The sequence below is a fragment of the Canis lupus genome, chromosome 12 (assembly GCF_011100685.1).
Source record: "Canis lupus familiaris isolate Mischka breed German Shepherd chromosome 12, alternate assembly UU_Cfam_GSD_1.0, whole genome shotgun sequence".
Taxonomy (NCBI): domain Eukaryota; kingdom Metazoa; phylum Chordata; class Mammalia; order Carnivora; family Canidae; genus Canis; species Canis lupus.
The window spans coordinates 34,420,992-34,446,975 of record NC_049233.1 but is presented as its reverse complement, the minus strand read 5'-3'; the positions used below and the strand labels follow the sequence as shown (position 1 = coordinate 34,446,975).

General features: G+C 36.0%; 1 protein-coding gene across 41 annotated transcripts in view; it reads right to left on the bottom strand.

Annotated features, from left to right (window-relative positions):
* Positions 1–25,984, bottom strand: part of RIMS1 (regulating synaptic membrane exocytosis 1) — a 477,431-nt gene that overhangs the window by 439,394 nt on the left and 12,053 nt on the right. The window lies entirely within an intron of this gene.

Below are 25,984 nucleotides of genomic sequence, written 5' to 3'. Positions count from 1 at the left end.
TTTTTCTGCTGCTTCATTGTTTGTGTATAGAAAAGCAACATATTTTTGTATGTTGATTTTGTATTCTGCAACTTTACTGAATTTGTATAACAGTTCTAACAATTTTTTTAATGGAGTCTTTTAGGTTTTCTATATAGAGTATCATGTCATCTGCAAATAGTAAAAGTTTTACTTCTTCCTTGCTGATTTTGATGCCTTTTATTTCTTCGTGTTGTCTGATTGCTGAGGCTAGGACTTCCAGTGCTATGTTAAATAACAGTGGTAAGAGTAGACATCCCTGTCTTGTTCATGACCATAGAGGAAAAGCTCTCAGTTTTTCCCTATAGTAGATGATATTAGCTGTGGGTTTTTCATATACAGTCTTTATGATGTTGAAACACATTCTCTCTAACCCTACTTTGTTTAAGGTTTTTATCATGAATGGATGTTGTACTTTGTCAAATGCTTTTTCTGCATATATTGAAAGGATCATATGGTTCTCATCCTTTCTTTTATTAATATGGTGCATCATGTTGATTGATGTGTGGATACCGAACCACCCTTGCAGCTCAGGAATTAAATCCTACAAATGATATAGCTAATAAAGGGTTAGTATCCAAAATATATAAAGAACCTATAAAACTCCATACCCCAAAACCAAATAATCCAATTAAAAATGGCAGAAGACATGAATAGACATTTTTCCAAAGAAGACATACAGATGGCTAACAGACACATGAAAAGATGCTCAACATCATTCATCATCAGGTAAGTACAAATCAAAACTACAATGAGACATTCTGACCCGTACCAGTCAGAATGGCTAAAATTAACAACAAAAGAAACAACAGGTGTTGGCAAGGATGCAGAGAAAAGAAACCCTCTTACACTCTTGGGAATGCAAATTGGTGCAGTCACTCTGGAAAACAGTATGGGGGTTCCTCAAAGAGTTGAAGATAGAACTACCCTATGATCCAGCAATTGCACTAGTAGGTATTTACCCAAATTATATATAAATACAAATTTGAAGGGATACATATACTCTGATAGCAGCATTATCAACAATAGCCAAATTATGGCTAGAACTCAAATGTCACCCATTGACTGATGAATGGATAAAGAAGATGTGGTATTTACATACACACACACACACACACACACACACACAGGAATATTATTTAGCCATCAAAAATTATAAAATCTTGCTATTTGCAATGACATGGATAGAGCTACAGTATATTATTCTAAGTGAAATAAGTCAGTCAGAGAAAGACAAATACCACATGATTTCACTCATATGTGGAAAATAAGAAACAAAACAAATGAGGATAGGGGAAAAAAAGGGAGAAGCAAACCAAGAAACAGACTCTTAACTATAAAGAACAAACAGGGTTGCTAGAGGTAAGGTGGGTGGGGGATTGGTTAAATGGGTGATGGGGATTGAAGAGGAAACATCACTTGTGAAGAGTATTGAATGTTGTATGTAAGTGATGGGTCATTAAGTTCTATACCTAAAAGTAATACTGCACTGCATGTTGACTAGGTAGGATTTAAGTAAAAACTTGGTGGGGGGAGGTAATTATTGGTTTAAAAAAATACAATGGCAAGAACAGGTAATATAGGAAGAATATATACAGATGATTAGCTGAGTAAATACCAAAACTGAAGAAAATAGTAGAATTAGTCCCCCTTTTCTATGTAGAATACACACAATATTTCTAGGTAGTGTGATTCCCCAAGCCCCATTTTAAGCAGCTACAAAAAGATGTACAGCATGCAGCATGTCCTTCTTGTCCTGTCCTGGAACTTGACCTGTGACCATTACAGACAGGGATATCTTTACCACAGGGTACTAATGTGGCTTAGGAGACTAAGAAAGACTGAGACCCAATTTACCACCTTGTACCCTAAGGAAAATCATTACCACATTGGACAGTTGTAAACTTTGAAATTCCAACATTATAATTCAAATTCTCTTGAATTAAACAAAAATAATATATTACATTAAATTTTTCTTAGTTTTAGATTTATTATTATTAGCAGTAATGCCATTGCATAAATTTATCACACGGTAGCCTGTTAAGGATAACCAGAAGTTGAATCCTCAAGAAGTGGTGGACAGTTCAGAAACAGACTTAAATGTGGGGGCTGGATTGTGGAGACAGTGTGGGACAATACAAATAGAGCAGAGTGCCTTGAGATCTCGAAGGGTGAAGTGAAAGCTGCTGAGGGAAGGAGAGAGGCTCTGAGAGTGGAGGGAGAAAGTCTTAAATATTAATTTCATTTATCTCACAACTTTCCCCAGGGGTAGCTCTTAGTTGCTAGCAAAGTAACATCAATATTTTTTCCATGCTTTTATTTTTGAGGAGCACTTACTACAATGTGGGCATATTCCCATATTTTACTGCATTTAATTCTCCATCTTATTCCTCCTCCTTCTTCTTTAAACTTTGCCTTTTTCAAAAAGGATTTGAGGGAATATTATTCATCTATTTAAAAAATGGAATTATTATTATATATATATATATATACACTACAATATGAATGGACTTTGAAAACATTATGTTTGTGAAATGAGCCAGACATAAAGGTACAATGTATGATTCTACTTATATGATAAATACCTAAATAGATAAACTCATGGACACAAAAAATAGCACAGAAGTTACCAGGGAATGAGAGGGAAGGGGAATTATTATTTAGTGGATACGGAGTTTTTGCTAGGGATGAATAAAAAAATTTGGATATAGATAGTGGTGAAAATCACAGAACATTGTTAATGTATACAATGCCATTGAGTTGGATACTTACAAAGAGTTAAAATGATAAATATTAAGTTATGTATATAACTTAACCACAATAAAAAATGAGTTTGAAAAAAGACTTAAATGCATAAATGTGCATGTATGTGGGTTTGAGCAGAGAGAGAGAGAACTGGAACTAAGTGACCTAAGGATAAGGAAAATAGGCTGAAATGAGTTAAGTATACATAATATATATCCTGTTAAGTCCAACAGGGTGGTTAAAGGTAACATGCAAGTTTTGTTCTGATTTTCTTAGTAGCCAAAACAAAAATCTTCAATATTCATTGAATAACAAACAAAACAACTGTGGTAAAGTTCTGGAAGAGAAACTAGAGTATCACCAAGGATTCTCATAAAGAAAATACTGCAGGATATGGTGGGCAGTTTCTTTAAGTGCATTTGTATAATAAAGACCCAAACCAGTTCCTTTTTTGTTGCTATAGGTATAAAATGACTATTTTTTATATGTGTGGTTCCCACTAGAGAAAGTGTAATATGCAAGCAAATTTTATATTTTGCATAATTCAATACTTGTATAAAAATAGCCTTCGATAATTTGCCATCTCTTTTTCATAGGCAATTTTGGCTTCCATTCTTGCTAACACAGTAGGCAAACTTCTTATATGACCACAATGCAAGTAAATGAATGTAATTCTACAAGAGCCCCAAACTGTAGAGTCCATATTTGTAAATCATTATGCTAAGCACAAGTCATATCACAAAGAGGGGCATAAAGGTGGTTGAATTACCTGGACATTTTAATATATTGTATCAGAAACTTGTGAGTTTGAAACTTTAACTTCCTTTGACAAGCAACTGGCTGAAGAATGGAATGTATTCAAGACTAGAATTTTTTTTAACAACCTCACTGACTTCAAAGAAGGTAGGCTTAAGAGGTCATCCTGCTTGACTTGCACAGATGTCCTTTTATCTGGGATTTCCAGGAGGACACCTTTGCTTTTGGTATGCAAATCATCACCCACTAAGCTGAAATAGGTCCCAGCAAGAGCAAAATAGTGCTTTCTCATTGTTGTTGTAAGAACACTTCGTTTGTAAACAATGGGCACAAGCTTTTTTCTGGTCTTAAGTAATTGGGAAGAAAAAATATAAATATGAATTATTTTTTATAAAAAAGGCAAAATATAAATACAAAACTATAGTCAATTTCATTGTGAAGATAGGTTCACTTGGAGCTGGCTATTTAGGCTGCAGATCTAAAAATTGGAGAAAATAGGTGACTTAAAGGATATTTTATTCAGTATCACTCCTTAGTCTCAGAAGAGTAATGCCATATTTGTATAAAAACACCAGTGGAAAGTTTTCATAAAATTTTCATTAACTAAAATTTACCTTTGTAAGCACTGAGAATTTATTCGTTTACCTATTTGGGTTGAAAATTTACATTACATGTACCACAGGATTTGTTGAGTCATAATTTTTTTAAATAAACTTTTTAATTTGGGACAATTTTATATTAATAGAAAAGTTGCAAAGATAGCAGAAAGAGTTTTCATTATCCTTTGCCCAGGCTCTTTTAATTTTCCATTATACATGAAGTACTACACCAAAAAATTAACATTGGTACATGACTATTAACTAAACTACAGAACTTTATTTGCATTTCACCAGTTTTCACCAAAAGTATTCTTTTGCTGTTCCAAGATCCAACTCAGGATAGCACATTGCATTTAATGTCACTGATTTTTAAACCAAGAAGCTTTAATGTGAAGTGATCTTTTCTTAAAACATGTTTTAATATTATAAACATCAATTATGTAATAATATTCTGATTCTTTCAGGGTTTGCTGAATTGAGTTGCACTCTGAATCTGATACTAACTGGCCCCAGTCAGGTATAAATTTGAGTATATTCTTATCCTTGGTGTTTTTACTGTCTGCTTTTTCCCCTGGTGGTAAGATACTGCTGATGTATTGATCATAGTCAAAGTTGAAGCTGTTGTAGTAGTTGTTATATTATTGATGTTTTGCTGTCATCCATCAATTGTGACTCCTTAGTTATTACAAAATCTAACAGCTTATTTCAGTTCCTAACCTTAACCTCTTTGGATCCTTTGATATGATTAAATAACTCTTTCATTAAAAAAAAAAAAAAAAAACCTGCCCTTTTTCTTGAATTCAGTGACATTACAATCTTGCAGACTTGCTCTATAGCTGACTTCACTATCCCCTTATCTGCCTCAATCTCTGGCTATTTCCTCTCATTCTTCCTCCAATAGAAATGTCCCACAATGACCTATCATTGATATTATTTTCTTCTCTCTTTCATCCACCCTTTCTTCGGCATTCTTACCTGGTCTCATGACTTCCACTGTCAGCAGTCCACTGATGACTCCCAAGGACCAGTCTTAAGTTTCTAACTGACTGATAAATAACTGTATCTGGATGTTAGCTGGCATCTTAAACTCAATATGCCAAAACTGAACTGATAATTTTCCCATTCATACTTGGTCCTTTTCTTCCTTTGTCATTTATTTATGATATCATGTTCCTTCACATCTGCTAAAGTCAAAACCTTATCTCTTTCTTGGCTTTCTTCTCTCCTCTTCTCAATACTAGATCCAAATGTTGTTAATATTTATTGACTGAATTGCTACTAGATTTTATTAATTTGTCCTCACCAATCCTTTTTCAATGCTACTATAAGTATTAGTACTAACCATAGTTGGTGTTTATAAGTTGTAAAGCAAATACAAATTACTCTCTGCCTGTGCTATTAACTTGTCTCTTTTTCCTAGACTTTTCCTCCTCTATCTGTTGGAAATTGAGCTGCACCATTTCTTTTCCTGAAGCCCACCCTGGACTATGTCATTCTTTTGCTCAAAAACTTTTAGTGTGCCTATAGGTCTCGCTCTACTCTGCTGCTTATGGAACAAACAGCCTTTGTTTGGAATTAGATTCCTTTTATGGGCCTCAATCATACTCCCCAGTTCTCCCTTTTTCATCCTCTTCATGGATCCTGGAAGCAAAAAATGCTTCCCTGTAATTTCTTATTTCCAAGCCTTTGCTGATATTCTTCCTTGTGCGTGAAGTTCCCTCTTTCCTATCTCTGTGTTCAAATCCTTTCCAGCCTTCAAAATCTACCTGAAAGGCATCTCTTACAAAAAGCTTCCCTTGGATTCCCCCATCTCAAAGTAGACTCTTCTGCTGAATCTCCTTTGTGTCAGCTATGCCACTATTGTTTCTTGTATCACATTTTACCCTGCTATTAAATTACTCATGCAGTTTTCTCATCTCCCCTACAAAATTACTTCAAACTCCTTAAGATGGCTATCTAATGCATCATCTTCTAAGGTACCTGAATATCACAGGTGCTAAACTCTCTCCTCCCTAGAAAAGTCCCTAAAATATTCAAAGCACATGCCATGAACCTATATAACTATCAGTCTGCTTTTTGGCTTCCTGAAGACAATCCCCCAGACACTAAAGATTTTTGCAGTGACTTATTGTCTTTCTCTTTTCTGTTATTTCTATCAGCAATTGCAATGGACTGAATCTTTGTTCCTTTCCTCAAATTCATATATCGAAATCCTAACCTCCCATGTGATGGTATTAGGAAGGTAATTAGATCACGATAGTAGAATCCTCACGGATAGGATCAGTGCCCTTATAAAAAGGGACCCCTGAGAGTTCTCTTGTCCTTTCCGTCTTGTGAAGGTACAACAAAAAGATGGCAGTCCACAATCTGGAAGAGGGCTCTCACCAGAACCAGACTGTGCTGGCACTTAAGCTCAGGCATCCAGCCTTCAGAATTGTGAGAAATAAGTTTCTGTGATCCATGCATACTTTGTTACAGCCGCCCAAACAGACTAAAATATCAGCAATTTCAGGGCACATGTAGACAATTCATCCAAACACTGGACTCTTAGGTACTCAACCTCTCTTCCTTACTGATCTGGCTCACTGCCACACTTAGTGATCCACTGCCAGAGTCACATGCTAGGCCTTGTTATTACCAATTCTCAACTTTAAACATTCCGTTCTCTCAACATCACTTTTTCTTCTGTTCACTCACTCACTCTAGAAACCCCTCTTCACAATCCTTTATCCCGGAAATACTTACAATTCATTGACTCTATCACCTTATCCACTTAGATTTCATGAACCATGATTCACTATTATCACAATGTGAGACACACCCTTAGAGGATCTCTTTTTTTGAGTGTTCGTAGACACTTGACAAAACTCTAACACTGGTTAAATCTAACTCCCCACTCACCCCTTGCTTACAAACAGTTGAACATAGCTGGAGAAAAATCACACACCTTTTGCTAAGTGAATTCAAATTAGACTTAAAATCTCAAACCTCAAATAAATCCTCAATATTGCTGGCAACTGTCTACATTTTTCTGAAAAATTTATTCACCCTCTGAGACCTTTGTTTTGCATTTTCTCCTTTCTTCTCTAGCATTTCCCACCTTCTAATTGCTCCCAATTGAACACTGTGTCTCTGAGAAGGGAAGTGATCAAATAAGAATTTCTACATTTCCCCATCTACCACCTTCTGGGTCTGTGCCCATTTAATATACCTCTTCTCAATTATAATGGATCAACTGTGCTTGTTTGTATTTACAGCCTACTTCTCCTTTCTGTTCATCTCATCCTTTCTTGCCTATTCAAGGACTTCAGTCCTATAATTATCCTTTCTCTCCTCTACACCATTAAGGATTTTCTCTTAAACTCCTGATTGCCTCATTCCTAATAGCACGCTGATTTGTAATAGGACCTCCCTTTAAAAAGGACAAACTGAACCCTGCATTCTCTCCAAATAACACTCCATTTCTCTGCCACTTTTGTATCAAAACTCTTCAAAGGAGTTATTCATCTTTGCAGTTTCCCATTCTCTCTTGAATCTCCTCAACAAATTATGTTTTGGTTTTAAGTATTCCAAGGTGCTGCTTTTGACAAGGGTACTAATTACCTCCACATTGTCTAATCCAATGGGCAACTCTCAGCCCTCACTGTTACTCTGTTCCTCACAAGTATTCAGCAAGACTTTTTCACTCTCCCCTTCCTAAAACTATTTCTTCACTTGGCCTCATGTTTCCACACTTTCCTAGTCTTCTTCCTGTATCATTTGTCACCTCTTCTCCCTTCTCCTTTATTGGTTCTACTCCCTCTTCTCCACATCTAAAAATTAGCAATACCACAGCTCAATCTTCAGCCTTCTTCTCTTCTCAATTCTTGGTCTTGCCAATCAAACCCAGGCTTCATGGCTTTCCAAAAGATCTATAATCTGACCACTCCAAATTTATAGCCCCAGGCCCAACACTTGCCTGTACTCCAAACCTGAATATGCAACTACCCACTCAGGATTTTCAGCTATATATCTAATCATCATCTTGATGTTATCATGTTCCAAAATGAACTCTTGGTCCAATTAGATCTCTTTTCTAAATGTACACCATCTCAGTAAATGGCACCTCAATCATTTGGATGCTCAGGCACAAAACTGGAATCATTCTGACTTTTTTATTTTACTCACACCCAATCAAATCAAACTCTTGTCAACTCCACCTTTGGCAATATATCTTGTACTCAATCCCTATTCATCAACCCCCCTTCACTACTGCTCTGGTTCAAGCTATAATCATCTCTCACCTGAATGTCTACAATAGATTGATGAATAGTCGTCTTTACCCTGCCTCCCTTTATATTCTTACTTGATACAATGTGCCAGGCATTATTTTTTTTTAAGATTTTATTTCTTTATTAGAGAGACAGGAAGAGGGAGAAGCAGGCTCCATGCAGGGAGCCTGACATGGGACTCGATCCCGGGTCTCCAGGATCACACCCTGGGCTGAAGTTTAAACTGCTAAGCTAAACTGCTAAGCTACCGGGGCTGCCCGTCAGGCATTATTTTAAGCACTGTATGTATATTAACTAATTTAATTCTTCAAAATCATCCTAGGAAGTAAGTAATCTTATTATTATCACTATATGTAGAGACATATACAAGTATAGAGAGTTTTAAAAACTTGGCATAGTCACAGAGTAAGCAGCAGAATGATAATGTATTTACTTTACCAATTCCATCATATCATGTATTTGCTTCACTAGAATGTAAGCTTCATGAGGGTAGGGACTTTGTCTGGTTGTCACTGTACTGTAATAGTCCCTGAACTGTAGGCAGTTGGTAAATAAGTACTGAGTGAATGAATAAATGCATGTGTCTTCCTCCAGTTATTCTTCTTCCCCTCCTAATTCGCAACAAATGACTAATTAACTACCTTAATTGTTTAATTAAATCGTGATCTAAACAAGTTAGAATAAACATGCTCAGTGTGAGACCACAAAGGGTTTGCCTGTAAATAAAGTCCTTGAGATACAAATTGCTGAGTAGCATCCATTTTGGATTCTCAAGACATTTTTTATTTTCATTTTTTTTTCCAAGACATTCTTTAAAACTGTAATCCTGGTTCTTCATGCAGGACTTGCAAATCAGCAAACTAATAATATGCTCAGAAATCTAAAGCAATATTAATTTTATAAGGTTAATTTAAAAATCAACTTATAATTATTTAAGGATAACTTGAATTCTTAAAAATACAAATACCAATTGATCCAGATAACTCATTAACCACTGGCAGAAGAGCAGACTGAATTTTTAGAAGGAACATGGAAAAGTATAATTTCATTATTGCTCAATGAGGCAATGGGTACATACAGCTAAGCGGTCTGTTAGAAAATGCTCTGTAACCTTGGAAACAGTTTATAAATTTTCCCTCAGACACACTAATCTATAAATGATTTTTTTAATGCTAGTTATTGTAGCTGGCTTTCCTGGAAATTATGGGATTAGTTTGAAAAGCTCTCCCTAGTGCTCAAACACTAACTCACAGAACTTCAAAACTCTTTGCATCAGAAGTGAGGAATTCCTACTGTACTTCTCAAATACCACTTTTTCTCACCACTAATTTTTTTCTCCACATTTATTTTTATTTATTTTATATGTCAAGTAACTTGATATTTACCAAGTGCTTATCACTGTTTTAAGTGCTTTATAAATATTAACTCATTTAATCCTCCAAATAATCCAGTAACAAAAGGAAATTGAAACACAGAGCTGTTAAGTGACTAGCCCAAGTTCTGACATTCTCAGTAACTACACCCTGTTCTAATAGATGAGGAAGAAGAAACAGCATCTGTGGAGCAAAGGATAGTGGATATTCTTGAGTGAGAAAGATACCCAGGTGTTTTGGGGGGAAAAAAAGGCATTGGACAACTGGAAGATAGCCTGGACCACCTACATGGAGCAAACATATTCCACGATGCTGGCCTTTTACATTCACAATCATTTAAAGAAAGGCAGATTACCTCATATGTCACTAGACTGATTTTTTTTTTTTTTTTTTTCTGGAGCAGCCTGGCCATAGTTGGAGAGAAAGTAGAGGCAAAGATGAAAAGCCTATGTGACAGGATCGGGAAAAAGATAAATAAGGCCTGGAAAGGGAAAAATAAAAGTGTGTGTATATATAGCATTAGTCAGGATATCTTGTAAATAGAATAGTTGTCTATATATAGGGGGACAGAGGTCTAGAGTGATAGGAAAACACTAAATGATCCACACCTATAACAAGAACAAGCCTTGGTTTTGTATGCATAATTTAGCAATATCACTGCTTGGTTGCAGTAAGTAGCATCATTATAAAAATCAAGCTTCTCAAGCAGGATTAAATCAAAGTCATATAAGTTCTCATATACTTAAATTCACTTGTACAACAAAGAGTTTCTATGGCCATTGTATTTCAGATGCTCTAATAGTGCTTCAGGAAGCACAAAGGTTATCTATTGATTTAGGATGACCCTGACCCTCAAACAACCTAAATTCAGCAAAAGAGGCCCTAAATTTCTAGTACGTTTGATGCATCCTAATTTTTAGTGTGTTAAAATCTGGGAGGCTAGCAATCAGTGAGTTAGGTTTTCTTCCTATAGAGCAAATAATGAATTATGGTGACTTAGATCTCAAAGCTGTCTAACAAAATGAGATGGAGACTAACAATTTCCCACCTGATTGATTTTGGTAGTTTCATAGAACAAGAACTCTGTATTTTATAGTAAGTATATATTAGCTGGCAATGATATATGAACAAAGCTATTAAGCTTTCATTTTACATATAAACATCTAAGGATAAATTGACACCTTTATTATTAAAGTTTCATTTTTAATCTCACCTTAGTTTTGAGAACTAATTTATCCTAACCTTTATTACTTAGGATTAGAAGTTTTTTCCACTTTGTCCTTTGCCCTAAAATTTCTGGCCAAGTTTTGATTTTTAAAAGGCCCTTGTATCCATTCTTATATGTTTTGTGGGCAAAGAGATCTCTAACTTTCTGTATGTCAGAAGAAATTTCTGGTTTAGCATTCAAAGTTCCCTCTTACAAATTCCTGAATGTTTGCAACTGGCCAAAAAAAGAAAGGCAATGTTTACAGTTGACATATACTTCACCTGGTCTATGGCAAGCCCCAGAGTTCATATTTTTCTGGTCACAAGTATAAAAATCACTATCACAAATGAAGGGAAAAATAAGTATTACACATTCATCCTGAAACAACAACAACTACAAAAAACAGAGCACCATGAAGCAGACTCTGTGTTTCCTGAAATGAGCAAGAAAGAACCAAGCACAGTTGCCCAGGTAGTCTCATCCCGGCCCCCCCTTCACCAAGCAACTGCCCTTACCTCCTCTTCTGAAGAAGTTAGTTAGCAGAGATATGGATCAAAACTTTAGTTATCATTATCTACCACACCTGAGTTGGAGAAAAAGGAAGCATCCCTCTCATCCCAAATTCAGCTGTGTAAATCTATTTTCCTAGGGGAGCCTTCAGGAAAATAGGAGACCAGTATGCTAGGAGAAGGTTCAGGGCTCAATGGGAGGCCTAGAACTTTCACAGATTGGGAAATGATTCTTACATCCTAAATAGGAGAAACCACATGACACAAATCCATATGTCAAAATTCTTTCTATATGTTTTCTTTTCTTCAATTTTTCTCCTTTACTCCTTAGAGAGAGATCTTGAGTCATCTCTAAGCTCCTATGAATAGTCCCTTAGCAACCATTTTAAATAGGATTAGATGCAACTGTTCTCTATTTAAGGGTGTTATATTACAAAAATCCCAGTATAGACAGAAACAGACTGGGGAAGGGGGTGTGGAATGCATTCTTCACGCAATTTTAAAAAGATTATAAAATTTATAAAAAGATAAACGAATTCCCCCCAAACAATATTCAAGTCTAAAAAATCAGTGTCAAAATATACTTGGTTGTTCACCAACTAGCCTCTCCTTGGCTAGCTGACATGAGCATCCATGTCAATTTGTCCATATTGTCGTATGGATAGATGAGCGAAGCCTATCTCCCCAGGTACATTCTATCACAAGACCCTTGTTTAGAAATATTTAGAAAAAAAAAAAAAGAAAAAAGAAATATTTAGCAATATAAAATTATATTTCTGATCTTTTATTTTTATTTTTTTAAGATTTTATTTATTCATGAAAGACACAGATAGAGACGCAGAAACACAGGCAGAGGGAGAAGGAGGCTCCACGCCAGGAGGCTGCCGCGGTACTTGATCCCGGAACTCCGGGATCGCGCCCTGGGCCAAAGGCAGGCGCTAAACCGCTGAGCCACCCAGGGATCCCCTATTTCTCATATTTCAAATAAGTATGAGTCTTTTTACACAAAACATACAACTTATAGTTCAGAAACGTTTTGGTTATAGTAAGGCATTAGCACACAGATTTAATAATTGGATCAAAGTAGCTTTTGGTTAAATAAAAAGTAAGCCTGAGTCCATTCCCTTAAAAAGTTAAAAACTTCCCTTAAAAAGTTAAAAACATATCTGATTGCAGTCAGTTGTTTTCAGAACAAAGGATAGTGTATGAAATTCAAGAAGCTTTCGTGAAGTCTATTTTTCACATTTGTTTTCACTTAGGATTTTATAATAAAGGTATTTGTCTTTTGTTTGCAAAATAATACTAAAACATCAAATCCTTCTTTCCCATGCCACTGGATTCTCAGAAGACAGCAAATACTTTTCTCCCTTTAAAGTTCTATTTATTTTACTAATAGATTTTTCTGTTAGGCAATATGATTCAGTACCTGACACATAATACTTACTCAATAAATATTTATTCAATTAAATTGGATGTTTAAGCTTGTGTTCACTTCTAAGGGCTAATATTTGCCAAATGTTTCATCAAGACCTCTTGAGCACTTTCTTTACCGTTAAAGAGGTTCCTTGTCATTGCAACAAGTCATTGTTTGGGGAAGATTATGGGACCATCCCTGGGAACAATGCTATGACATTTTAAATAAGCATGTCAGCATATGAAAGAAGACTCAATGAAAACAAGTATCATTGAAAATATATTTATAATTAAGTAGAAATTATGATAAATAACAGCAGGTAAAAGGCAGAATATTTAAATTCTATTCCAATAGTTTACACATCAGTGTTCTATATTTGCTTTCTTGGAGGCACAATGGTGCAAGAAACCAAGAAACTGGAGAAAGAAGGAATGGTGAGACATGAAGAATTCAGTTCAGTATCAGAGATTTTGTTTTCAAATGTTGCAATAAAACATATTTTGGACTAAGCAAAAAATGTGTCACCTAAAACAAGAGAAGAACTGTCCCTGCCTCTTTGAAACATCCTTATATTCCCTTATGGTATAACTTCACAGACTAGAGAAAAGGTAAACTTGAATGCCCGTTTTTATACCTACTTCATTTTCAGATTTTTCTATACCTAATTCCAAATTCTCCTCTGGACTCAAATGACTAGTTTCAGGATATGAATTTGAAGATTAAAAAAAAATCTTATACCTATCTATAAATCTTATATAGAGAGAGCAGCAAAAACTTGAGAACATAAAGCTATACTCTTCTTAGCACTGAATACAAGAGTTGTGGGACTGGTAAAGAAAGAGGATTTTCTCCTTTCAGCTGAAGCCCCACAGATGGGAGTCCACTCCCAAAGGTCTTAAAGGATATGTGATGAAATCAAATTTAAGAGATGTAAAATGTAAGAGAAACAGCAAGGCCAAATTCAAATGGAAACCCTACAAAGGCCTGTGACATGTGTTCTTTGCTGTATACTGACTCACCAGGGCCAGACGGTGTCTTACATTTTGCAAGTATCAACACATTTTTGACAAATAAGTGCCCTTTAATCCTCTACCTTTAGACTGATGGGTATTAAGGAAACAAGGGTTTCAAAAGTTTTGTATGTTTCAAAGCCATGTAGAATTAGATTTTGTGAGAACAAGTCTAGCCTATCTCTATAGATGTAATCCATCTCAAAGAGAGAAATCTTTACCAATGAGTATTTTTATTTCCAGTGCTAAATCCATCAAGAAACAGTATGAGGAAATAGGGGATGCTGGCTATTGCCAATTGACCACAAAAATAGTGCATTTGCATCATACAAGCATTAAACTTACAAGAATTTAACCATATGACACACAGAGAAATAAGAAAATTGTTTAAATAGTGGGCAGGAATCCATTCACCATTCCAATTTTCTCCATAAGCATTTACTCTGAGTGAGCATGAGGATCTTCTACACAAGGGCAGTCTCACTTCCTGTCTCTCAACCACAGAATACCTCTCCAAATGAGTGAGACTGTGGTAGTCAATGAATTCAAAGACACACAGACACATTTTTTTTTTCAACACAGACCTTATAACACAACTTTATAATCTAGTGCTCAACAGAGCTGCTTTAACACAATGCCAGTTTGGGACAGAACAGAGATGATAGTTTGCCTTCTATGTGGATTCCTCCAGAGGGGTTTTCAAAAGTAAAATTTTGACAGTCCTCAAATTTCACCTTACCTGCTGCACTGTCCATAGAACCTAAATTAGATATGATCCCACCATCATCTTCACCCTTGCACAGCTTTAGCGGAAAATCCTCCCCCTGATCTCCTTGCATTCTCCTCCAGTCCTGTCTCTGTGGTGGAGTCAGGCTGACTGACAGACTCATCTCATCTGTGTAGCTGCTAGTACACCCCACATTCTTCTTCATATTTACTGGACAAAAGAATAGTAATAAATTAGTTTCTGGCTTGGGGGAAACTTCAAGCTATCAGAAGGCAACTTTCACACATCTCAAAAATATCCAAATTCACTTAAAACTAACTTGTTTTGCTCCCTGTGTCTGCATTTTCCCTAAGGCAAAGAGTATATAGGCAAAAGTACTCCAAAAATGATATTGTGTGTACCATACATCATCAAAAATGTACACTAAGTATTTCTGAGAGCAATCCTGGATCACAAAGGATACAGAACAGAGCAGAAGGGATAAGCACCTTGATAAGAAAGTGAGTGGGAAATAAATTCAAATCATAAAATGTGGGCAATAATTCAGAGCAGCAATAGCTGGAATTTAGTTGAATTTTGCCAACACGGCCTTAATAAATATAAATATTTCATTTGTCTTAAAAATCTGTTTAAAAAATAACCTCTAAATGCATAAAAAATTACAAGCATTGATAATTGCAAATTATCGATACAGAATATGAGACTTTATGCCCTAAGAGTCTAGTAAGCATAATGTGAGCCAGTTTGTATTCATGGACTGGGCATTGTGTACCAACCGGCCACTAGTGACTGTGCCAACCCTATTGTCAGCCCAGGGACCTTTCAGTCAGTGTATGGACCAAAATATGTCCAGTCCAAAAATGCACAATATTTCACTGCATTCCAAAGCTTCCGCAGTCTGACAAATACACGGGAACCTTTGTTTTACTTTTCTCTCCATCACTCTAAAATTATGTATTTTCAAACATGAAATGTTTGAGTTTCCCCTTAAGCCTAGGACTGTCAGCTTATCTGTTAGTCTAACAAATGGGCAGTTATTTTTAATTTCCTTCTGATAAGGAAAAAGCATGTGCAAAGAGATGCCTCTCTCCCTCTGATTTTCACAGCCTCCCACCTTAGCCTTATTACTAAAAAGTTATTTCCCATCTGCAAATGAACTCTCCTCTGCTACAGTTTAGACCTCTAAATGGAGGCTGAGACTGTCATGCTGAAATCCTCTGACCATCTAACTTACAGAAAATAATCAGTGTTCAAAAAGAGATGGATTGACTCCTCATCTAAGCTGAACTTGTATTCTATGAAAGGAGGGCAGAAAGCATTAATATCTACAATATGAGGAGTGCCAGGAAGTACATTTCAGAGTCCAGATTGCATTTAATAAAAGGCTGAGGCTATACTAATTTTTTTTCTGATCCAAACAGTATAAATTCTATTATCAGCATTACCAATAATTACAAACCACTTCAGATAAATTAAAAACTAGCTCTGACATGCACATAAAAAACAGGGCTTCCTGAAAGTTTAATAAGCTCTGCAATAACTTACAGAATCACATAATCGTTGTTAATTTTAGTGTACCTCTGTATTTCCTGATGCAAGCCAGAGCCAAAACATTATTTTAATTAAGCAATTAATTAATTAAAACGAATGAAACATTCTTGAAAACTCAGAGACCCTAGAGGGTTAGATTAGAGAAAGTAGAATCAAGACTGGAATCCACTAATTCCTGAACTCACATGTGATTAAGATATCAGTTTGCCACACAAATTTCACAAACTCAGAGCCAACTCCTTGTGTGTGTCAAAATCCACAGCACAAAAAGGACACCACTAAATTCACTCAGTGGTCGTATCTGTCACTTAATTTGGGTAAAAGTTGATTTCAGAAACATTTTCAAAGAATGCTAAGTATGGGGACACCTCGGTGGCTCAGGTCGTGATCCAGGGATCCTGGGATCAAGTCTTCTGTATCAGGCTCCCCATGGGGTGCCTGCTTCTCCCTCTGCCTATGTCTCTGCCTCTCTCTGTGCGTCTCATGAATAATTAAATAAGATCTTTAAAAAAAAAGAATAGTAAGTATGAAATAAACTGCAAGGACAGTAGGATCCAAATACTGATACATGGGGGAAATCAAGGAAGTTGAGATTAAAGGACTTTTTAACTTTCTCACTTTACACTCTAATCATCTCTTACAGGTTTAAATACATACTCTTTGCAAAACAAACATTTTACTCATTGACTTTGGCTCTGGGTCTTAATTTTCTAAACAAAAATATATAGTGGTAGGAGAAACACTGTAAAAATGTTAATTACCAGATGAAAAGGTTCATTTAGGCTTGAACAAAACATATTGTAACATCATGCTGAAGGGAAAATAATAGGGGGTGCTCAAACTTCACCAATGACTGTGCAGCCAACACAGCATCCTCTTCCTTTCTAAATGTGCTGCTTTGCCTCATCCACAGTTTCTGCTTGTCTACAAGTAAATTAAATACCCTATATGCAGCCTCCTGTATAGTTAGAAGGGCTAACTCCTACAAGGAGAGGTCAAAAGAAGCAGCTCATGGAAGTAATGCCTCCCTCCAATCCACCCAGCTCCTCTCCTCCAGAAGGTCTCCCTTCCAGCAGCCCTGAGGGGATGGCACAGAGTTGGATTTACCCATCAGGGGAGAACCCAAGGGCCAAACAAGAAAAATCACTCCTCCCCTGAAATGACTGTCATTATAGAGGAATGGATGCTTCATCTCTCTTCTGGGGAAATTCCCCACTGAGGCTCTCATATTTCTGTCTCCTGTAATGAGGAGGAGTAGAGAACAAAGAACAGCAGAAAGAAGATAAAGTGCCTGAATTTCTGCCCAAATTACCCATTATTTCTTCCCTAAAGAAATAAAAACAGAAGCTAAAAGCCAGAGTGCCCTCTTTGGAAGTGGAGAGGAAAGAACACCAGTCCCACTAGAACCAAGAGACAAAGGGTAAATGGAATTATAACTGCCCACCTTTCATATCACCAAGTCCTCTTACCAACCATGTGGTGTGAAAGATTGAGCAATGTGTGCTGTGATCACAGTAAATACATCAGCCTCTTAATTTCAAACTTGAAGGGAAAAAAATAACTAATTGTTAGATTTATACTGATTATTGTGAATTTAAGTATAAAGAAAACTCAGGAAAGAACTTTATCTTTTAGAAAATTTGCATTAAATGCAATTTAGAACAAATATACAAATTACAAGAGTTTTGCCAAGAAAGCACAGACCTTTATTATGTACACTTGTTCTTCTCATGAGCTAAAAGCAGGCATTTTGATATATATATGGTGCTATGGAGCTATATATATTGTGAGCTAGAACTTGATATTGATAGGTCTTTATATTATACTATTATTTTTTAGTATTTTCATTACATCTTAATCTCAGCAAAGGTGCAGAGCTTTGGTGTATATGTACTTTTAAAATATTGGGAAATTATCCCCATCACCCCTAACTTTGTATGAAAATATCAGCATTATATCAACTATTCACCAGCACAAATCCACACTAGCCTTACACTTGAACAATATTTTTGAAGGTCATTTTTTTACATTTTATTCAGCATTTATTATGAGTATTTACTCATGAATGCCATGGTTCAATGTGGCAATCTATTAATTTTTTAAATAAGGCATTTCTGTAAAAAGAGTCTAACCAGTTGGAGGTATTCTTTCATGCGACAAACTCAAGACAGTTGCTTTTCCATTGAATACAGACCATACGAATTATATATGTAAATCTGTATGCATTCATCTGAGATTATAAACTCAATAGGTGAGTCAAAATGCTTCCTTAGTAAAACAACAAATGTGAAGAATTAAATCTGCAGACACAATTCAGGGTAAGACTATTCCAAAGTGCTGCTAAAATAAGGGATATTACCCTAGTTTGACATAAAAAAAGCATCCAACTTCTGTGTGTTCCTAAAGCTCAGGTAACTGCATTGTGCTAAAAGCACTACAATGAATAGGAGTATTCTGGCTTAGTATAATGTCAGAACCAAAGCTCCAATTGTGATTCAAAATTCCTTTATATAGTATCAACACAGCAACTACTGTACTTTTGAGCTGGGACAGTGTTCATACAGCATTGCTGCACCTGTCTTTATATTCAAAGAGATGTGAATACTGGGTGCATAGTACTATTCAAATTCATCCTATTATAACAATTATTATTGCCAACAGTTGCTAATGCTGCCCATGCATAAAGAGATATGCCAAGTACATTACATAACCATTGTTATCTGGTTGACCCCTCCCACCCAATCCATGTTTCACAGATAAGACAACTTGGGGGATAAATGACTTAAGATAACACAATAACTGTAGAGCCCTGGAATCAAACCCAGGCCTCTTTGATTCTCAAATCCAGGCACTAATTTCCCTGCATCCCATAATAATTACTACTGGTACTAGTGGTAATAGAGTATATTACAGAAACTTTTATTTACCACCTGTATTTCAGTAGCTGGTTGCAATAACAAAGTTTATTTCTAAGTTCCATGGAACATTTACTACTTATGTGGTATAATCTTTCCCTAAATCACTTTTTCCTATTTTCTTTTATGTAAAGTAGGTATAGCTATCTTACTGACTTCATAGAGTCATAATAAGAATAAATAAAGATTGTGCATATAAGCATTTTTTAATAATAAATTTATTTTTATTGGTGTTCAAATTGCCAACATACAGAATAATACCCAGTGCTCATCCCGTCAAGTGCCCCCTTCAGTGCCAGTCACCCAGTCACCCCCATCCCCCACCCTCCTCCCCTTCCACCACCCCTAGTTTGTTTCCCAGAGTTAGGAGTTTTTATGTTCTGTCTCCCTTTCTGATATTTCCTACCCACATATAAGCACTTTTTTTTTTCATGGGGGCAAATGTTAGCTGTTGATGATACCACATTGTCATAAAGAAAAAATACTGTATTCTGGACTTTGTTAGCAAAATAGATGTTAGAAATGAGCAAGAAAAGAAGTCCAAATGACACCAGTGTTTTGGACTTAAAATAACTTTAAGGAGGTTTGTGTTCTTTCTCCAAGATAAAAGCTATATTCTCTATGGGAAGTGTAGACACTCCCTAGTCAATTCCATGCCATGATTTTCTAGATGTCTTCAGAATATTCTCAGTTAACAATCTTACTGTCATTTTATGTAGGACCAAGAATTAGGGATATGGGTTTCAGATCTTATTCTGATGCTGGAAAGTCACTAGAGCTGTCTGGGACACACCACAGAATAGGCTTGAGGAGGAGTGGGATTCTGCACCTACAGCCTCACTCAGGATCTGCTACATAGCAAGTGCTTGAAAGTATCAGTTAAATAGATGAACAAACTGCCATAACCATAAAAGAGGAGTACTGGCATAGATGAGAAGTTTTCAGATGTTTCCTTTTGCTGCAAAACTTTTTTTTTTTTAAAGTAAGATCTCCAAATCACAAAATATAAAACAGATAATGGCAGTGAGCTGGAAATAAAAGAGCAGTATAACACATAGAGGCCTAGACCCTACTAACCACACTTTTCCCTTGTCCAGTCAATATTACTCCCCAGCACTCTGGGATAGCTCCAGCAGACATAATGTGGAAACCACTGATTTGGATACTAAAGCCTGTTTTGACTTAAACTCTATGAGTCTAAATATTGATTTCTAACTTCAACAAGTTAGTTATTTCTGCATCAAAGAAAGTAAACTAGCTCCTTATAGGAAATAAGTAGCTTAATTCATAAAAAAACGAACTTTGAATTTATTCTACTTTGCTTACCAAACATCCCATGTGCTCGCCTACATTTCCCATCCTCTTTTATAGTTGCCTGGCCCTGGCCAATGGCCCATTAGCTATAGTGATGTATGTTTGTTCTACCTCCCATCTCCCTCTTTCCTGGATATGGCCACATGTTCACAGCCACTGCTTCCACATGGAAGAAGGCCATCCAATCTACATGGAACTGTGCAAATAAAAATTAAAATGTATTATGTTAAGATGTTAAGCTCTGAAGATTTGAAAGTTATTTATATTAATTTTTTGATAAATACGTATTTTCAACTTAATGGAAATATTTAGACTGAGCACTGAACAGATCTAAAATGTACTGCTCTATTTTCCTATATAATAAGGAGTCCTCAGATCTTAGTGCTTATGGAAGACACACACTTCAAGAGATTTGGTAAAGATGGTTTTGGGAATAATTACCTAAATGGGAAGAGGAGATTTTCCAAAAACCATGTGCCCCAAAACCTGTGTCATTGAATTAAAATACCATCATTGCATATTTCCACACTGTCTGAAGTTCCAGGTAGATTGCCTTCTTTACAAAAATTGCTGGGAGAAAAAAAGAGTCAAAGGTTTCATGAAAGCATACCTTTCCAATAAATGTAGAAAAAAAGGACAAATCAGTTTTCAACTGAAGTCACTACCCTCCACAAATCACAATCATTGGCTCATGGGCATTTGCAACTGTTTCATAGGTATATTTATAATTTAGGATTTGGTGATGTTGCCAATCCCCAAAATAGACCTACAATCTGGACACTCCTAACAATTGATTTAAATACTCAATTTTGTTTATAAATCTTGGGTTTATCCTAATCCTATTAACTGACTTCATATTTAACCTGTGCCTTCCTTTCATTTTTATGCAATTAAGGAATATTTAACTTTCCCAAATTTCTTATTTTGAATTTCAGCTAAAATTATTAAGTAGATGGCTTACCAAGCTGTCCAGATGCCCCTTTCAAGATGGGGAGACTTATTCCTCTCTATGTTGGGTATGCTTTAGCTATTAGCCCTCCCTGAGAATCTGAAGAAAGTCACCTCTCCTAAGGCCAGGCGCCATTCCCTTGGCAACATGAATCCAGTGACTGGCCAATGCAAGAATACTATAACTAGTTTCACAGTTAGGGAGCTAACTGAAGCTTCTTGTACCTGCACTGTAGTTCAACTTCTCCCAGCCTCTCTGCTTCCCTTCCCATATATATGTTAATCGGAAGGCACTCCCTAATAAACTTCTAGCACAATAATCTCCATCTCAGCATCTGCTTCTGGGAAACTTAACCTACAAGAAATCTAAACTACTCTCCAACCATGGAGATTGGAAACAAGTCAACTGGAATGATCAGGTCTTCTCCTAACACAATGTGATTCCTGGACCATACCTCATGGTAAAGGATCTGAAGCAAATCATGTCATTCTTTATTCTGTATCCACAAATACTTTCCAGTTAAAATAAATAGGGGCATCTTGGGAGACAGGGCAGAAACATGAACTGAAAAGATGTATATGGAAAAGAATGAAGGGTAATTTACCTTGATAACAGTGTGGAGATTTCATGTGTGTTTATATATCTACACACACATGCACACAGATGTGTATCTGTTATTGAACTGAGGAATTAATAATGTTCTCTCTCGGAACACAAAAACCCAAACGTAGACTTGAAAATATCTTTGTAATTTGTAGAAAACAGAGCAACTACAAAATCCTAATCAGGGCTCTCTTGGTTGGAAGAAATAGAAACCTACCCACATAAGCTCAGATCAAGGTTACACAGCAATCTAACAACAAAACCCTGGGGGAAAAAAAAAAAAAACTAAAAACAACAACAACAACAAAAGATTACACAGCAAAGTGTTCAGCCAGCCTCAGGGTGACTCAGTCTGGGAGGTCAGGATCAAAGATGCTTGATGCCTCTTGGGCCAAAAGTCCTCTCTTTTCTGTATGCTTTGTCAGTCTCTCTTCTTTTGACCCATCTTGCACAAGGCCCAATGGGGCTTCTTCTGTAGACAAGCAATCATCTGTTTTTCTGGTAAAACCACACTCCTGCTTTCTACCCCAACTATTTCAGACTTTCTTCCTCATCCTCAAATCTCAAACTCTCATCATTCTCAGAAGAAAACTCAACTCCCACTTTACAGGAAAAATAAAAAACATTAGACATTAGGTCCATCATCTTTCCAGTTACAAATTTATATCTTTTCTCTTTTATTCAAACCATCTTGTTCACTGTATTCTTTCCATCAACTGTTAAACATTCTTAAATGTATCCTATTTAAATTCCATTTAAAAGCAGACCACAGGGACACCTGAGTGGCTCAGCGGTTGAGGGTCTGCCTTCGGCTCTGGGCACGATCCCGGGATCTGGGGATCCTGTCCTGTGTCGGGCTCCCTGCAAGGAGCCTGCTTCACCCTCTGCCAATATCTCTGTCTCTCTGTCTCTCTCTCTGCATCTCTCATGAATAAATAAATAAAATCTTAAAAAAAAAGTGGCCCACATTGGACCTACCTCTCATTTCCCTCCAGGTATCCCCTTATGTCTCTTCCCAAATATCCCAAAGGATCTGCCTGTATTAAGCGTATGTATTGATTCTGACCACTCTATTCTAGTTCTGGCCCTACCCCTTTTTCTGAAGTCACCAGTGATCTCCTTGTTGAATCCAACAACTGAATCCAATAGCCATTTATGAGTCCTCATTCTATATGATGTGTCAGAATTTCCTTTTTATTAATTCAGATATAATTTACATACTTTGATAGGCACATATATTAAGTGTACAGCTTGACCAATTTCAACTAATGCATACATATGTATAATACACATCCTTACAAAATATAGAACATTTCTATCCTTCCAGAAAATTGCTCCTTTAGCTTTCCTGTCAACTCATCATCCCTGCTACTATAAAAGAGAACACCAATCTGATTTTTAACATCATGGATTAACTTTGTCTATTCTAGAGCTTCATGTAAATAGAATCATATGGTCTTCACTATTTGTGTCTTGTTTTTTGTTTTTTTTTTTATTCGGCATAACATTTTTGAGATTTATCTTTACTGGTCATGTATCAGCAATTTACTCTTGTTTATTGCTGGGCAATATTTCACTGGATAAATATACCATAGTTCTAAAATTCATTCTTCTGCTGATGGACATCTGAGCTATTTCCAATTTAGGGCTGTTTTGAAGAAGGCTGATATAAACATTCCCTTATTAGAGCTTTTGTGAATACATGTTTTCACTTTTCTTCTATAAATACCTACGACTGGAACTGCTGCATCATAATGTAGATGTGTATTTAGCTTTTTCAAAATATTACCAAACAATTTTTTAAAGTGGTTGTACTATACTATGCTCCCACAAGCAATGCATAGAAATTCTAGCTGCTTATTACCTTCACCAACATTTGATGTTGCCAGTCTTTATTTTGGTCATCCTAGTGAGATTGCCTTTTCCTCCTTGAAATACTCTCTTCCCTTTTATTTGCTGTATCAAGAGTCTCTGGGTTTTATCCTATCTTTCTTCATTTTTAGTGTCTTTCCTAGGTCATTGTCCCCTTTCAACTTTTAAAATGAGGTTTCATTAAGATTCATTCTTATGCTTTTTCCTTTTCTGAATCTAATCACTCATTCCCACTTGTAGCTTCATGGCCAGATGACTGATAAATTCATATCTCCAACCCATCCTCTCTTCTGAGTTCCTAACCTATAGCCTGCAAAAGGTAAATGACCAAAACTAAATTTAGAATTGCCCTTCCATCCGCCCAGATGCTCCCAAAACCTAATGGCACAAGTCAGAAGTCAACTCTTATTCAATCCATTCAAAGAAAATAACTAAGGCTTTTGCTTCCAAAATCTCTCTCAAATCTTAACACTCTGTCATCACCATCAAAGTCTTTACTTCTAACATCTCTCACCAGGACTTCTGCAATAGCCTCCCAGCTGTTCTATACACAGTCGTGCCCTGGGCTTTCATTCAATCAGTTCTTGATACTGTAGCCAGAATATTTTTTTTAAATACTAATAAGATTGTATCATATCTCTCTTCAAAATATTTGAGTTCTTCTGATAAAGACAAAACTCAGTAACATGATCTGGAAGACCCCACAGTGTGAAGGTTGTGCCTATCTCTCCAAGACCCTCAAACCACATCCCTCTTGGCTTTCTCTTGGTTTTCTCCTCTTCCAAAACACTGGTTTTCTTCTACTTCTTCAGGTTTACCATTCTGCCTTGCATCCAAGATTCTCTGTTCTTCCTGCCTATTAGGTACTTCACTCCCTATTTTCCTAATTAATTCCTACTCATCCTCAGATCTTAGCTCAGCCCTGTCATTTCCATAGAGAGCCATTCCTGTCCAGCCTGATATTAATAAAAATTCGGGGTTTACATCATCTTATCAAAATATCATTTATTGTTCTGGGCTGCATTTATCATAGATTTCAATTTTACATTTATTTAAAAATTTAACTTAAATAAAATGTCCTTCTCCTACAAAGGGCAGGGGATAGATGGCTCTGTTAATTCTAGTATAATGCCTGGCATATCAAAATTGCTCAACCCATTTTTGTTCTAAGAAAAAAATGAATGGATATTATCCATTTTCTTGACCCTCTGATGTTTTTCTTATTTTCAATTTGGAAGAGAATCTCATTAGTTCTTGGCCAGTCAATGAATCATTTGGACTTGGATCAAGTGACCATCTTTAATCTTTAGTTCAATCAGCTATGGCCAGGGGGGATCATATTGATACAGAACTGCTTCTTACAAAATCCCCAAGGGGGCAAAATTTATAGAAGGGCTATAGTTGCAAAAAGTAATGAGAGGCATGTAGATGAAATAAAATGAACATCTTTAAAAAGACTTTATAGAAAGAATGTTTTAAGTTTTCAAGTTTGTGGGTGTGAGAGTTTATACGTATAGGTGCATGGATGAACTGAGGGTGTTCATGGATGCATATGTGAGTTGCCATTTCCTTCCCAATCCTCTAATTATATCTTTGGGTCACTGACCAACAGTCTAGCTGAAGACAAACCTCCAAATGAGGGAAAACCAAGAAAAACTCTTCTCACAGTGAGCAAAAACCAACTGACTTTTCTAAGTGAAAAAAACAAAATATGATTTTAATATGTACATAATTCAAAAGCATAGTAGGAAAAGCTATTTGGAATCATAAATAAATTACTGCTTATTGAAAACATTGTATCTTTCAGAGAAGTATTAAAAATTTAAAATAAAATTGTCACAATTAAAAAGTATTGATAGCTTAAGTATAAGTCCAACAAATATTGCAAAGACATCTTTAAATAAAATATTTCTTAATCCCTGGCAATGATCCACTTACTTTGAATAATACTCAATATGACAAAATTCAAAATCAACAAAGTAATTAAGACTTCCCATGGAGTTTTCTTTCTTTTTCTTTTTAAAAAAGTTTTCTCTCTATCCTTTTCTTTTAAGTTCCCTTAAAGTTTCCTGTAACAGCATATATGCTTACTGAGCAGGCAAAATCAAAGCTAAATTGAAAAAAAAAATCTTTTTAATTTGATGGTAATTA